Raw genomic sequence first — 13,868 nt, 5'->3', positions numbered from 1 at the left:
AGGTTATCACTGCATCTCAGTGCTTGAGGCTGAGCACAATTCCAGGCTGTATCACAACTGGCCGTGATTGGGAGTTCCAGAGGCTGAGCGTCATCACTTTTCTGCAATAAGGCTGAGAGAAAATGTTGCTGTTTTAGAGCTCGGGGATTCTCGAAAGAAGGGACAATCTAAAATATTTGTCTTAATAATATAAATATAATAATGAAAGTATTAAGTATCAAGCCATGTAAATGAACAACCAATATTTTTTTGTTGATAAGTTGCAACTAACTGGATTTATGTCAACTCCATCAGACACCATGAAAGTCATTTCATTTTTACAATGGTCCAACAACTGTTTAAACGCCTTGACTATTTAATTCTAACATTAGATTATTCAAATATGTAAAACAAATCCACATTTATTTTAAGTTTTATAGCACTATTAAATGCTCCAGGGCAAATTCTGTTTGCATTTTGGCATGTTTTTCTAGATTCAGAACATAAAATAACATTTATAAAGCTATCATTATTCCTTAAATCTGGCACAGCAAATACTTCAATTGTTTAAGCATAAGTTGCAGAGCATTGATTACAACAACAAAAAAGTTGGAATATTGACAAAAGCAAGAGGGTTAGCCGTCAGTGAAGGAGTTGACAAGCCACTGATAGAGTTGACAACATTTGTATTTTTTACAAACATTTGTCAAATATGGAAAATTAAAGTTTGGAATATGGAAAATTATTCATTTTAAAATCCCCAATAAAACAACCATTCTATCAGAGTTGACGTTAGACAAAAATCTGACGGAGTTTGTTTTACAGAGAGCAAAATTGCTTTTATCCTATTCATTCAAGTGGTATACACAGTAAAATTGTGTTTTTTCTTCAGTTGCTTTATGACTCTTAAAGCTAATTAAATCTAACATATTTGAACCAAAATTCATATTGAATTTAATCTATAATGAAGATGGTGTTGACAGTTTATGGTTGTGACCATGTTGTTTGTTTAAATCTATCAAAAGGAGAGAACTTTACAGACCATGAATGGTCTTGTTGCACTCCATGTATAATTAGGACATTAATAAGGGGTCCTTATGGTATAACTGACCCTGCTCATTCCTGATTCATTTAGGATTTTAGAGAAATGTGAACAAAATCTCCAGACAACACTTTTAGGAATCTAAGTTTTGAGAGAAATATTATTTAATATATTTTTGAAGGTATCTGTGACCAACAGGTGCATATCAGTAATCCTGTGAAATCCATATATTATGGCCTAATGAATTTATTTCAATTGACTGATTTCCTTACAGTATATAAACTGGAACTCAGTAAAATCTTTGAAATTGTTGCATGTTGCGTTTATATTTTTGTTCAGTGTACATACCATGATTTTTCAGTTAATATACATTATTGCCAATTTCAAACACTTTTTTTGGAGGACCTTTCCAGGCAAAGAGCTGACATGAAAATCAATAATATTGAAAGTGGTTTTGGGAATTTTCAAAATAATCTTTTCCCTTTTAAAATTCCCTAAAATGTATTTCTTTAATTTGAGGGAGTTGGGGGCCCCTAAAACTCGTGGGCACCCGGGTTGTGTGTGTGTGCTAACCCAGTGGCTGTAATGTCTGACAAAAAAACAATTCTAACTATCAACAACACATAATCTTTAAGTTCAAAAGATCCCTTTCTGCTTTTCTCCCATGAGTAATTTACACTGTCACAGAAAGATTAATGACTTGTTTATTCCGTGGGAAAATGTTCTCAGACCAGCTTGACATTATTTATATGTGAAGATATGAAAAGTGACAATGATGATAAAAGCCACTGGCTCGGTGGATGATATTCTATCTCTACACCAGTTTTTCCCCAAAATGGTGCGTCAGGACTTGGGACCAATTGATGGGTTGAGGACAGTTCCTAATAGGTCACGGGCCCCAACCAAAGAGTGAGTAGAAGTGAGGGGGGGGGGTCACAAGACAGAAACAACCGGATATCCCTATGGGACTAGCTAGGGACCATCGGTAAATTACACAATGTACATGGGAGAATATGTTAAAATTCCAATTGCTCCAAATTTCAAGACTTAAAAGCCTCTAACCGCACACCAGCCAGTTGAAGCTAATTGGCTAAATAATTTGTTTAACTCTGCGAACACACGCACAAGAGACACCCACATCAAACCACACCCCGAAACTAACTCATGTTTGAATTCAGTCATGGCTACTAGCATTTCTTAATTAACCTAATCTAAAATGTGGCCAAATGAAGTAAGCAGAAAGACCTGTTGTTTGAAAAGTTCAAAATAACATTGAGAGGAGTTATGCCTGCATGGGGCTGGTCTAGCGGCCAATTAATGTCACCGGCAGGACATAAACATTACTGTGTGAGCGTGGGAACAAAACCTGCAAGACCATTGAGTGCCAATGGGTGTGCTGTTTACAGCATGAAAACCTGGTCTGTCTCTCTCTCTTACAAGTCCTATTACTGTTTATGGCTGGGAAATAGAGTATTATTATTACAGTTAGCAGCATCTGAATGCTTTTAAATTCACCCAGTATGTTCAATTTCATAAAGAATGTAGGCAAGTCAAGTCAGATAGTTACAGTATGTTTACCAATTAATTCTGCTACTGGAAAATTGATATCAGAGGAAAGTAAATACCTAACACTCCTAAAGTAATCTGGCAATCTTTAACGTTTGAACACACGTATAAAGATTCTGCTTCAATTATATGTAAATCTACTCTGTTGAGACAAGTTGATGCACAGGATCAGAGTTAAATGTTTAACCAGCTCTGACAGAAAGGGTAATCTATGGGTTTTCACACCAAATATCACATATCCCACTAATTTCCAAAACACTGTCATAAGGTTAGGTTGAGTTGTGACATGTTGGGTTGTGGTCTTTACAGTTCTGACGAGGTGCTACATTGAGGACAATTCAAAAAGCGTAACTTGTAAAGTTGACTCTGGGTCATACCAGAGCCATAACATCAATGAATTTACACTTGGGTTTGGCCTGGCTGGAATATCAATCCTACTCACAGGACTATGTGAACTATACAAAAGGTTCATCCCAGCTGATGACAACACTGTCTCAAACTCTGTACCAGGCGGTGATAAGTCATTGGTATTGGTCAGATGAGACAAGTTTACCCATGATGCACCTCCAGAGAATGGAGAAGTAAAGGTTGAGTTCCCTGATCAGGTGTTGCATGCATCAACCAATGGTTGCGTGCCTCGTTCGACTGTGTCTGGCAACAGATATGCTAATATGCTGTAACATATTATGTGGTTAGCTAATATGTAAAATACCTATCCTGGCATTGTGACCTGGCATGCGTCAGCAATGTCTGAGCAGCGGCTAAAATTGTTGGGTGTGCACGTTTTACACAGCCCGGGAACACCGAAACAATTGAATGCTATACAGCCGGGATCGGTGGATGTCCTGACTAAATAAAACGACGGAAAGGAAAAATGATCAGAGGGATAAAAAAAAGGCTGCACCAGGACATTGTTCCATTACCCTCTGATGCAAATGGCTGTTGACATTTTTTGTTAATTTTGTTAATCAATGATTAGAAGTTAATTTGTATCGACCACGTGCATTTCATTGTTGTTTTTCCGACTTTTTTTAAAAGCGGGAATTGAACATTCAATTGCAAATCAAGTGCTAACTCCTACCACCCGGGCAACAGCTGGGGGACCAGGTCATGCAAAACGAGTAGGAGGTGGCCCGGGGCATCGAATCTACTTTAGTTTTCGTGATGATCGGTCTCTGGCAATGGAGGAGCTGGTTTTTAAATATTGTGTGTGTTTATTTATTGTAAACAAATGACAATTTGTTGCCAATGTCAATTTTAGCAAATGTTTTCAACATACTTTTATGTTCGCTAGCTTGACGGGCAAATGCTGCCGAGTACTGAACAGTAAACCAATAGAAAATGGTGTACGATCAAGCAGGGGTGTCCTGCTGCCGGAGCGAAGAGGAGCGGCGCTCCCTCAGTTTTTTCCAATTTGACAATACACAGGCCATCTTTTACAGCCTAAATGTAAAACTATTTCTGGAAAATGAATTCTGATACATTTATAAATAAATATTTAATTACCACAAAAAAATCCATGAAAAACAATAGAATGACAAACCAAAAAAATACATATAGCAGTCCAGAATTATGTAAATTGTGTTTTCAGCCACACCTGTGGTGACAGGTACAGTGTGGCAAAAAAGTATTTAGTCAGCCACCAATTGTGCAAGTTCTCCCACTTAAAAAATGAGAGGCCTCTCATTTTCATCATAGGTACACTTCAACTATGACAGACAAAATCACATTGTAGGATTTTGAATGAATTTATTTGCAAATTATGGTGGAAAATAAGTATTTGGTCAATAACAAAAGTTTATCTCAATACTTTGTTATATACCCTTTGTTGGCAATGACAGAGGTCAAATGTTTTCTGTAAGTCTTCACAGGGTTTTCACACACTGTTGCTGGTATTTTGGCCCATTCCTCCATGCAGATCTCCTCTAGAGCAGTGATGTTTTGGGGCTGTTGCTGGGCAACACAGACTTTCAACTCCCTCCAAATATTTTCTATGGGGTTGAGATCTGGAGACTGGCTAGGCCACTCCAAGACCTTGAAATGCTTCTTATGAAGCCACTCCTTCTTGCCCGGGCGGTGTGTTCGGGATCATTGTCATGCTGAAAGACCCAACCACGTTTCATCTTCAATGCCCTTGCTGATGGAAGGAGGTTTTCACTCAAAATCTCACGATACATAGCCCCATTCATTCTGTCCTTTACACAGATCAGTCATCCTGGTCCCTTTGCAGAAAAACAGCCCCAAAGCATGATGTTTCCACCCCATGCTTCACAGTAGGTATGGTGTTCTTTGGATGCAACTCAGCATTCTTTGTCCTCCAAACATGACGAGTTGAGTTTTTACCAAAAAGTTATATTTTGGTTTAATCTGACCATATGACATTCTCCCAATCTTCTTCTGTATCATCCAAATGCTCTCTAGCAAACTTCAGATGGGCTTGGACATGTACTGGCTTAAGCAGGGGGACACGTCTGGCACTGCAGGATTTGAGTCCCTGGCGGCGTAGTATGTTACTGATGGTAGGCTTTGTTACTTTGGTCCCAGCTCTCTGCAGGTCATTCACTAGGTCCCCCCGTGTGGTTCTGAGATTTTTGCTCACCGTTCTTGTGATCATTTTGACCCCACGGGGTGAGATCTTGCATGGAGCCCCAGATCGAGGGAGATTATCAGTGGTCTTGTATGTCTTCCATTTCCTAATAATTGCTCCCACAGTTGATTTATTCAAACCAAGCTGCTTACCTATTGCAGATTCAGTCTTCCCAGCCTGGTGCAGGTCTACAATTTTGTTTCTGGTGTCCTTTGACAGCTCTTTGGTCTTAGCCATAGTGAAGTTTGGAGTGTGACTGTTTGAGGTTGTCGGCAGGTGTCTTTTATACTGATAACAAGTTCAAACAGGTGCATTAATATGGGTAACGAGTGGAGGACAGAGGAGCCTCTTAAAGAAGAAGTTACAGGTCTGTGAGAGCCAGAAATCTTGCTTGTTAGTAGGTGACCAAATACATATTTTCCACCATAATTTGCAAATAAATTCATTAACAATCCTACAATGTCATCTTTTTAAGTGGGAGAACTTGCACAATTGGTGGCTGACTAAATACTTTTTTGCCCCACTGTATATGAGAGAGAGCACACACCATCCAATCTCCATAGACGAACGTTGGCGGTAGAATGGTCCGTACTGAAGAGCTCAGTGACTTTCAACGTGGCACTGTCATAGGATGCCACCTTTCCAGCAAGTCAGTGCGTCAAATTTCTGCCTTGCTGGAGCTACCCCGGTCAACTGTAAGTGCTGTTATTGTGAAGTGGAAACGTCTAGGAGCAACAACGGCTCAGCCGCGAAGTGGTAGGCCACACAAGTTCACAGAAGGGGACCGCAAAGTGCTGAAGGAAGTAGCGTGTAAAGATCATCTGTCCTCGTTTGCAACACTCACTACTGAGTTCCAAACTGCCTCTGGAAGAAACGTCAGCACAATAACTGTTCGTCGGGAGCTTCATGAAATGGGTTTCCATGGCCGAGCAGCTGCACACACGCCTCAGATCACCATGCGCAATGCGAAGCGTCGGCTGGAGTGGTGTAAAGCTCACCGCCATTGGACACTGGAGCAGTGGAAATGCGTTCTCTGGAGTGATGAATCACGCTTCACCATCCGGCAGTCTGACGGACGAATCTGGGTTTGGCGGATGCCAGGAGAACGTTACCTGCCCGAATGCATAGCGCCAACTGTAAAGTTTGGTGGGGAAGGAATAATGGTCTGGGGCAGTTTTTCATGGTCCGGGCTTGGCCCCTTAGTTCTAGTGAAGTCTTAACGCTGCAGCATACAATGAAATTCTAGACGATTCTGTGCTTCCAAGTTTGTGGCAACAGTTTGGGGAAGGCCCTTTCCTGTTTCAGCATGATAATGCCCCCTTGCAGAAAATGAGGTCCGTAGAGGAATGGTTTGTTGAGATCGGTGTGGAAGAACTTGACTGGCCTGCACAGAGCCCTGACCTCAACCCCTTCGAACACCTTTGGGATGAATTGGACAACCGACTGCGAGCCAGGCCTAATCGACCAACATCAGTGTCTGACCTCACTTATGCTCTTGTGGCTGAATGGAAGCAAGTCCCTGCGGCAATGTTCCAACATCTAGTGGAAAGCCTTCACAGAAGAGTAGAGGCTGTAATAGCAGCAAAGGGGGGACTAACTCCATGTTAAGGCCCATGAGATTGACAAGCAGTTGCCCACATACTTTTGATTATGTACACTGAACAAAAATATAAATGCTATATGCAACCATTTCAAAGATTTTACTGCGTTACAGTTGATATAAGGAAATTAGCCAATTGAAATGAATTAATTAGGCCCTAATCTATTGATTTCAAATGAATGGGCAGGGCCGCAGCAATGGGTGGGTCTGGGAGGGCATAGGTCTACCATCTTGGGAGCCAGGCCCAGCCAATCAGAACGAGTTTTTCCTAACAAGGGCTTTATTACAGACAGAACCTCCTCAGTAACCCCTCACTAACATGGATGTAAAACAAATCTGTGCACAGAATTTTTGAAAAAAGCTATTTGTGCATATGGGAAATGTCTGATTGTTTATTTCAACTCTTGAAACGTGGAGCCAACATTTTTAGATGTTGCATTTATATTTTTGTTCAGTGATGTGTCAAGATCTGACCATTTTAACCTCTAGTTTTGTCTGTATTGAATTTGTCTCTTCCCAGTGGGTTCCTTTCTTTGTTTATCTATTTTCCTTCCTTCCCTCCCACTACTGTTCCCTGAAAGGATGGATAGAATTCTACTTAGGTGCCTATATCTATCAAGTAATTTCTAAATCAAGGGGATGACGCGTAAGTAACCGAAAAACAACTGGAATCCACGTGGATTCAGGAATGAGCTGGGCCTGGCTTAAACTGGGTGCCACCATACAGGTGAAAGGAAAACAACACACTTTCTCACTTTTTGTTGGTCAGTGGATAAAAAGGGGTATACCAGGTGCACGGTGCCTGAAATAAATCAATTATACCAACAAAGGGTATCATGCTCTGCTGGCAGAGTGTACTACAGCTGTCCACAAGCAGAAAGTGTACAATGTTTTATTTTATTTATTTCACCTTTATTTAACCAGGTAGGCAAGTTGAGAACAAGTTCTCATTTACAATTGCGACCTGGCCAAGATAAAGCAAAGCAGTTCGACAGATACAACGACACAGAGTTACAATGTAATGGTGTGTAGCCCAAAGATGTTGCTTTTGTTGTGTTGAACTTGGCATTAACACAGGTTATTGAATTTGTTTTACTCTGTGTTATTTTTGCACACATGTAGTCTTGTGCACTTGATTGAAGTCTACTTTAGTGTCCACTGTAATAGAGCAAAAATAAATGCCTGTTTCATTCTATTTCTACATTCATGTTTTTTTTCCCCCCAAGTGCAATATTTAGATGTGTGGTCACAAGCATTCTATTTATAAAGGCTGTCATGACTAGCTGCAATATCAGTGTATTGTTTTTTCTCAAAACTTGTCATTTGCAGTAAAGTCTAGGCAACCAATAATGTTTTTTTTTGCTGTGAGTTAGGTTCATTAACTACTTTATCTTACAGACTGATCATGTTGATCATATTCTCTGTTAGTTAAAACCTGCATTTCCCCGTAGCAGTTTTTTGTTGTTGCATGTTTTAGCGCAACAAAAAAAAAGTAACTTTTTTGGCCTTCACCAGTTTGCGTCCCTGAGTGATAGGTCCCCATGTAGAACTACCTGGTTTTGAAGGCTATTGATCATCCCCAAGTGTCCACCCATGTATTTTAGTCACCAAGGGAGCTGTAGCTAAAGCTGTGTGTTGGCTGCCTCAAGTGAGTGCGCCTGTGCCACAGACACCCACAAATCAACATAGAGCCTCACACATTCATACAACACACATCCTAGTTAGTGGCTAAAACGGTGAGAACCCTAAGAGAGGAATCGCAACTGAGTGTACTTGAAAGCAGCGGGAAAGCAGTTCTATCACATCTGACCAGAATATTGACCAGAATATCAGCCTATTCTACACCTAATTGATAGCCTGAAGAACTACCATTCACTTTCTCTCTTAACAGTGAAAAGATAAACATTTTCACATCACAAATTACAAAATATAAAGCGCCCATTAAGATATTGCATGTTCTCCCTCTCGCTGACACACAGGGAGCCTGAGAATTTTCTCACGCTCACCGGGACACCTGATGAATACCCCATTGAGATGTGGGTCCCATACCCTCCCGCACCACCGCAAACACTGTTCCAGCGTCCCCCTCTGTGGTCGTGGGAGACATGCTTAGCGCCACTGTCACGCAACAACTGCATTGATGCTGCCAACAACACTGCAACTTGGGGTCTGATGTGATCCTATAAAGATCTTTTTTGAACTGTGCAAAAACATTACCGTACAACATTACAAGCAAGTGTAGGCCGTGATGAAACCCTGCCTCTACTCAGATCTACAAAAAAAACTTTTGTGGGCATGCCTAGGATTATGTTTTCTTCTGTCTTTCAAATGTAAATTGGATGGTTCTGGAGGCAGGATCACAGTCAAAAAGGTCAATACGGAGACAAAATACCTTGTAATACTTTTATTCTTTCTGGATATTCTTTCTGGATGGATGTGGACCAATAAAGTTACCTACAGTGAAAAATACATTAACCAGTTAAGTGTAATATACATAACGCAAAATACAAAGTCACCCTTTAAGTGGTAAATTGAATAAAACATGATCTTTATTATAAACTGGGTGGTTTGAGCCCTGAATGCTGATTGGCTGACAGCTGTGTTATATAAGACTGGGTATCCCATCTAAAAACATTGACCCCTAGTGGTCTGAATATTGACTTTGATCCCAGGCCCTTATGAACAATTCTCTCTCTTTTATAAACAAGTCTTATAAATTGATATTCTTTCTACAGCTTGTTAGCGTACACCTAATATGTTCCTCCTGTTGGTGATGCTCATTATGCATTAAGGTTGAACCAAAAGATGACATGTAACAAATATAAATGAAATAGGAATCAATTAAGCATGTGAAATTGAACAATAATGTTTATTTTATTTTTTATTTAACCTTTATTTAACCAGGTAGGCTAGTTGAGAAATGTATGTTGATGCTAATAGTATGTACAATATTAAATTATTTTTGCATATGATAACAATAGCCTAATATTTAATATGCCATAAACTATTGTTTTAATTTTTTTTTACTCAATTCATTCTAATTAACTTAATCATTATGACACACCTCTCACTATTGTCATTGGTTGCACTAATTGCAGTGTGTACATAACATGGTTCAAATATTCATGACATTACCCGGATGAAGGCACAGTGATGCCTAAACGTTGGTGATTTACCCAATACATTACTGGGAGTTGAAATATGGAGTTTGCGACTATTCTTTTTTTATATATAAGACTATACAATGTGTATGACAAAACATTTATTTTTACTGCTCTAATAATGTCGGTGACCAGTTTATAATAGCAATAAGGCACCTCAGGGGTTTGTGGTATATGGCCAACATACCACACCTTTTCGGGCCTTATTGCTTAATTAGGACACTGTCCTAAAGTCACCAGAAGAATATTCCTTTCCAAAATGTTGACACATTGCTTAAAGCGGGTTTGTTGTTCAAAGGTAATAATTTCCACCCAAAATGACATGTACTTTTTACATGTTATGTCTGACAAAAACTGTTCAAGCTAAATTCTAGCTATCTACAGCATATAATCTTCGAATTTAATGAAGTTCAAAAGATCACTTTCAGCTTTTCTTCCAAAATGAGAGTAATTTCCATTGCCACAGAAAGATTAATGACTTGTTTATTCTGTGGGGAAATGTTATCAGGCCAGCTTGACGTTATTTATAAGTGAAGATATGAAAAGTGACAATGACGATAAATGTCACTGGTGGCTCGGTGGATGCCATCTCGTCACCACCAGTTTTTTCCAAGTGGTGGGTTGAGGTAATTTCCTTTTTTTTGTTGATGGGGGTCAAAAGACACAACTTTAGGACCAACTACATGGGTGAACGGTGGCTAACTGCAAGATCATTGAGTGCCAATGGGTGTGTTGTTTACAGCAAGAATACTTTTTCTCCTTTGGTGGCACTACACCAAATCTATGTTGGTGACAATGATGTACAACAACAGTGATCTCTTAATGATCCTTTTGTGTCAATCATAAGATGACCTTTAAGGGAGAGGTTAGCAGCAAGGCCTGCTTTCCTGTTGTTTTGAAAGGACAAAATAATATTAAAGGCCCAGTGTAGTTAAACACATGATTTACCTGTGTTTTATATATATTTCTACACTATGAGGTTGGAATAATACTGTGAAATTGTTAACATTTGGATAATGCCCTTTTAGTGTAAGAGCTGTTTGAAAAGGCAGCCTTACATTTTGGTGGGATGGAGTTTTCACCTGCCTTGTGACCAATAAGAAAGAGTTCCAAACCTTTCTGCCAATAACAGCTAGTTTTCAGTGTTCCCTTCCCCACTCAGATCACTCCCAGACAGTCCGAGCAAAATTGTTTTCCAGAATGATTTGATATTGAGATACAAATGGCAGCATTGGACCTTTAAGGTAGTGTCACCTGCAGCGGCAGGGTAGCCTAGTGGTTAGAGCATTGGACTAGTAACCGGAAGGGTGCAAGTTCAAATCCCTGAGCTGACGAGGTACAAATCTGTCATTCTGCCCCTGAACAGGCAGTCCTAGGCCGTCATTGAAAATAAGAATTTGTTCTTAACTGACTTGCCTAGTTAAATAAAGGTAAAATAAAATAAACATTACCCTGTGAGAAGGGGAACAAAACCTGGTCCCACTGTCTCTCCCTCCCTTGGCTCTCTCTTTCTCATCTGATTCTTTCTCTGTTAAAAAACAGAGGACACATGTTGAGATGGCAAACAAGTCCTATTATTGTTTAGTATTATTACAGTTAGCAACATCTGTATGCTTTTAGATTCACCCATTATGTTCAACTTTATAAAGAATGTAGTCAAGTCCGGTGATGAATTTCATAACAGAGATGAGTTTGCCTTTTCTGTGCATGTTAGTTACAGTGTGTTTACCAATAAATTATTCTACCGGCATAATGAGATCAGAGTAAAGTACTGTAAATACCTATCACTCCCTAAGTGATGTGGCAATCTTTAACGTTTGAACACACATGCGATGAAGATTCTGCTTTAATTATATGTAAATCTACTCAGCTCAGAAAGCATCAAGGTACGAAAAGAAAGGCACCTGGCAAGAGACCGACAAGTTGATGCACAAGATCAGCGTTAAATATTTATAACCACCTCCGGCAGAAAGGTTCATCTATGACTTTTCAAATGAAATGTCACATGTCCCACTAATTTCCAAAACACAGCCAGAAGGTTGGGTTGAGTTGTGACATGTGACATGTGGTCCTTCTGTAGCTCAGTTGGTAGAGCATGGCGCTTGTAACGCCAGGGTAGTGGGTTCGATCCCCGGGACCACCCATACGTAGAATGTATGCACACATGACTGTAAGTCGCTTTGGATAAAAGCGTCTGCTAAATGGCATATATATATTATTATATGTTGTGTTGTGGTTTTTATTGCTCTGACAAGGTGCTACATTGAGGACAATTCAAAACGTGTGACTTGTAGAGTCCACTTTGGGTCAGGCAGCCATACCATCAGTGAATTTACACTAGGCTTAGGCCTGGCCGCAATATCAATCCTACTCACAGGACTATGTGAACTATACAAAAGGTCATTGAGGTCATCCCAGCTGATGACAACACTGTTGGTGTAGCAAAATTTGGAATTTGTCAGATGAGCCAGGTTTACACATCACGCACCTCCAGAGAATGGAGAGGTAAAGGTTGTGTTCCCTGATCAGACTTGGCATGCATCAACTAATGGTTGCATGCCATGTAATCGAATGTCTGGCAACAGATTGCTGTAACATATTATGTGGTTAGCTGATACGTAAAATACTTAACCAAGCGTTGTAAGATATAGCATTCGTCAGCAACGTCTGAGCAGAGGCCTAAATCTTTGGGTGTGCACGTTTTGCACAGCTGGGTGATGCTGAAGTAATTGATTGCTATACAGCCAGGAGCGGTGAATGTCATAACTAAATAAAACAACTTTTTTTATCGGTCTCTGGCGAGGGAGGTTTTTAAATATTGTGCATATTTATTTCTTGTGAACAAATTTCCATTTGTTGCCCATGTCAATTCTTCATTTTTTTCAACATACTTTTATTTTCGATAGCTGGACAGGCAAACACTGCCATGTACTAAACAGTAAACCAATCATAAATGGTGTACTATCCAGCAGGGGTGTAGTGCTGCCAGAGTGCGGAGGACGGCGCAAATTTTCAATTTGAGAATACACAGAGCTGGTAAAACTATTTCTGGAAAATGAATTCTGCTAAATTCAAAATAAATTATATTTAATTTCCACAAAAATTCCACAAAAATTGATAGAATGACAAACCAACTAAATATGTGTATAGAAGCATAAAGAAGAACTATATATATATTTTTTAAATCCCTGCCTTCTCTCTGGTGGCGAGAATGATGAACTATAGGCTACGTGTGTTTACTACTGAAGCCTGACTGAGGCTTGACCACTTTAGCCAATCAGAACCAATTCTAAATTCACTGCGTGTCGTGCCTTTATAAAATAAAACTATATGGACCCTTCTTGTGCATTGGAAACCAGAACAATATGTGACCACTTGGTTACGGCGACACCGTTCTGCCGAGGACACCCAAACAACCATAGGAGCCTGACTATCTCTGGAAGTTTCTGTATCTCTGCTTGGGATATTTAGCCTACATTGGCCATTGTTTGAGATGCAGGGCCCATTCTACCTTGGTATGTCAGGGTGAGCTATTGGAAATGTGAATTGGGCCAAGTTGGAGGTAATAATGCATTTAGATTACAGTTTGAGATACATGAATACACAACAACTAAAAGCTTGATTTTATGCCCGTTTTAAAATGAATTTCCTGCATTTCTGCATAGTAATGATTTATGTTCACGACGTGGTCAATTGATTTGATAGCATGTTTAATCCATGCAAATACATTCTATGAATAGTTTACCTGTTTTCTTTTATTCTGTAATAGGATATATTGTAACCATGTGTTCAAGCAAATCCAAGTTGATTGATGATACAGTGTGTAAGCGTGTTGTGTAGGCCTATTTCACCACTATGGCCTATTTATTGCCTTACCTCCCTAATCTTACTTCATTTGCACAAACTGTATATAGACTTTTATATTGTGTTATT

This window comes from Oncorhynchus keta, chromosome 32 (genome assembly GCF_023373465.1).
Source record: "Oncorhynchus keta strain PuntledgeMale-10-30-2019 chromosome 32, Oket_V2, whole genome shotgun sequence".
Taxonomy (NCBI): domain Eukaryota; kingdom Metazoa; phylum Chordata; class Actinopteri; order Salmoniformes; family Salmonidae; genus Oncorhynchus; species Oncorhynchus keta.
This window is presented reverse-complemented; position numbering follows the sequence as displayed.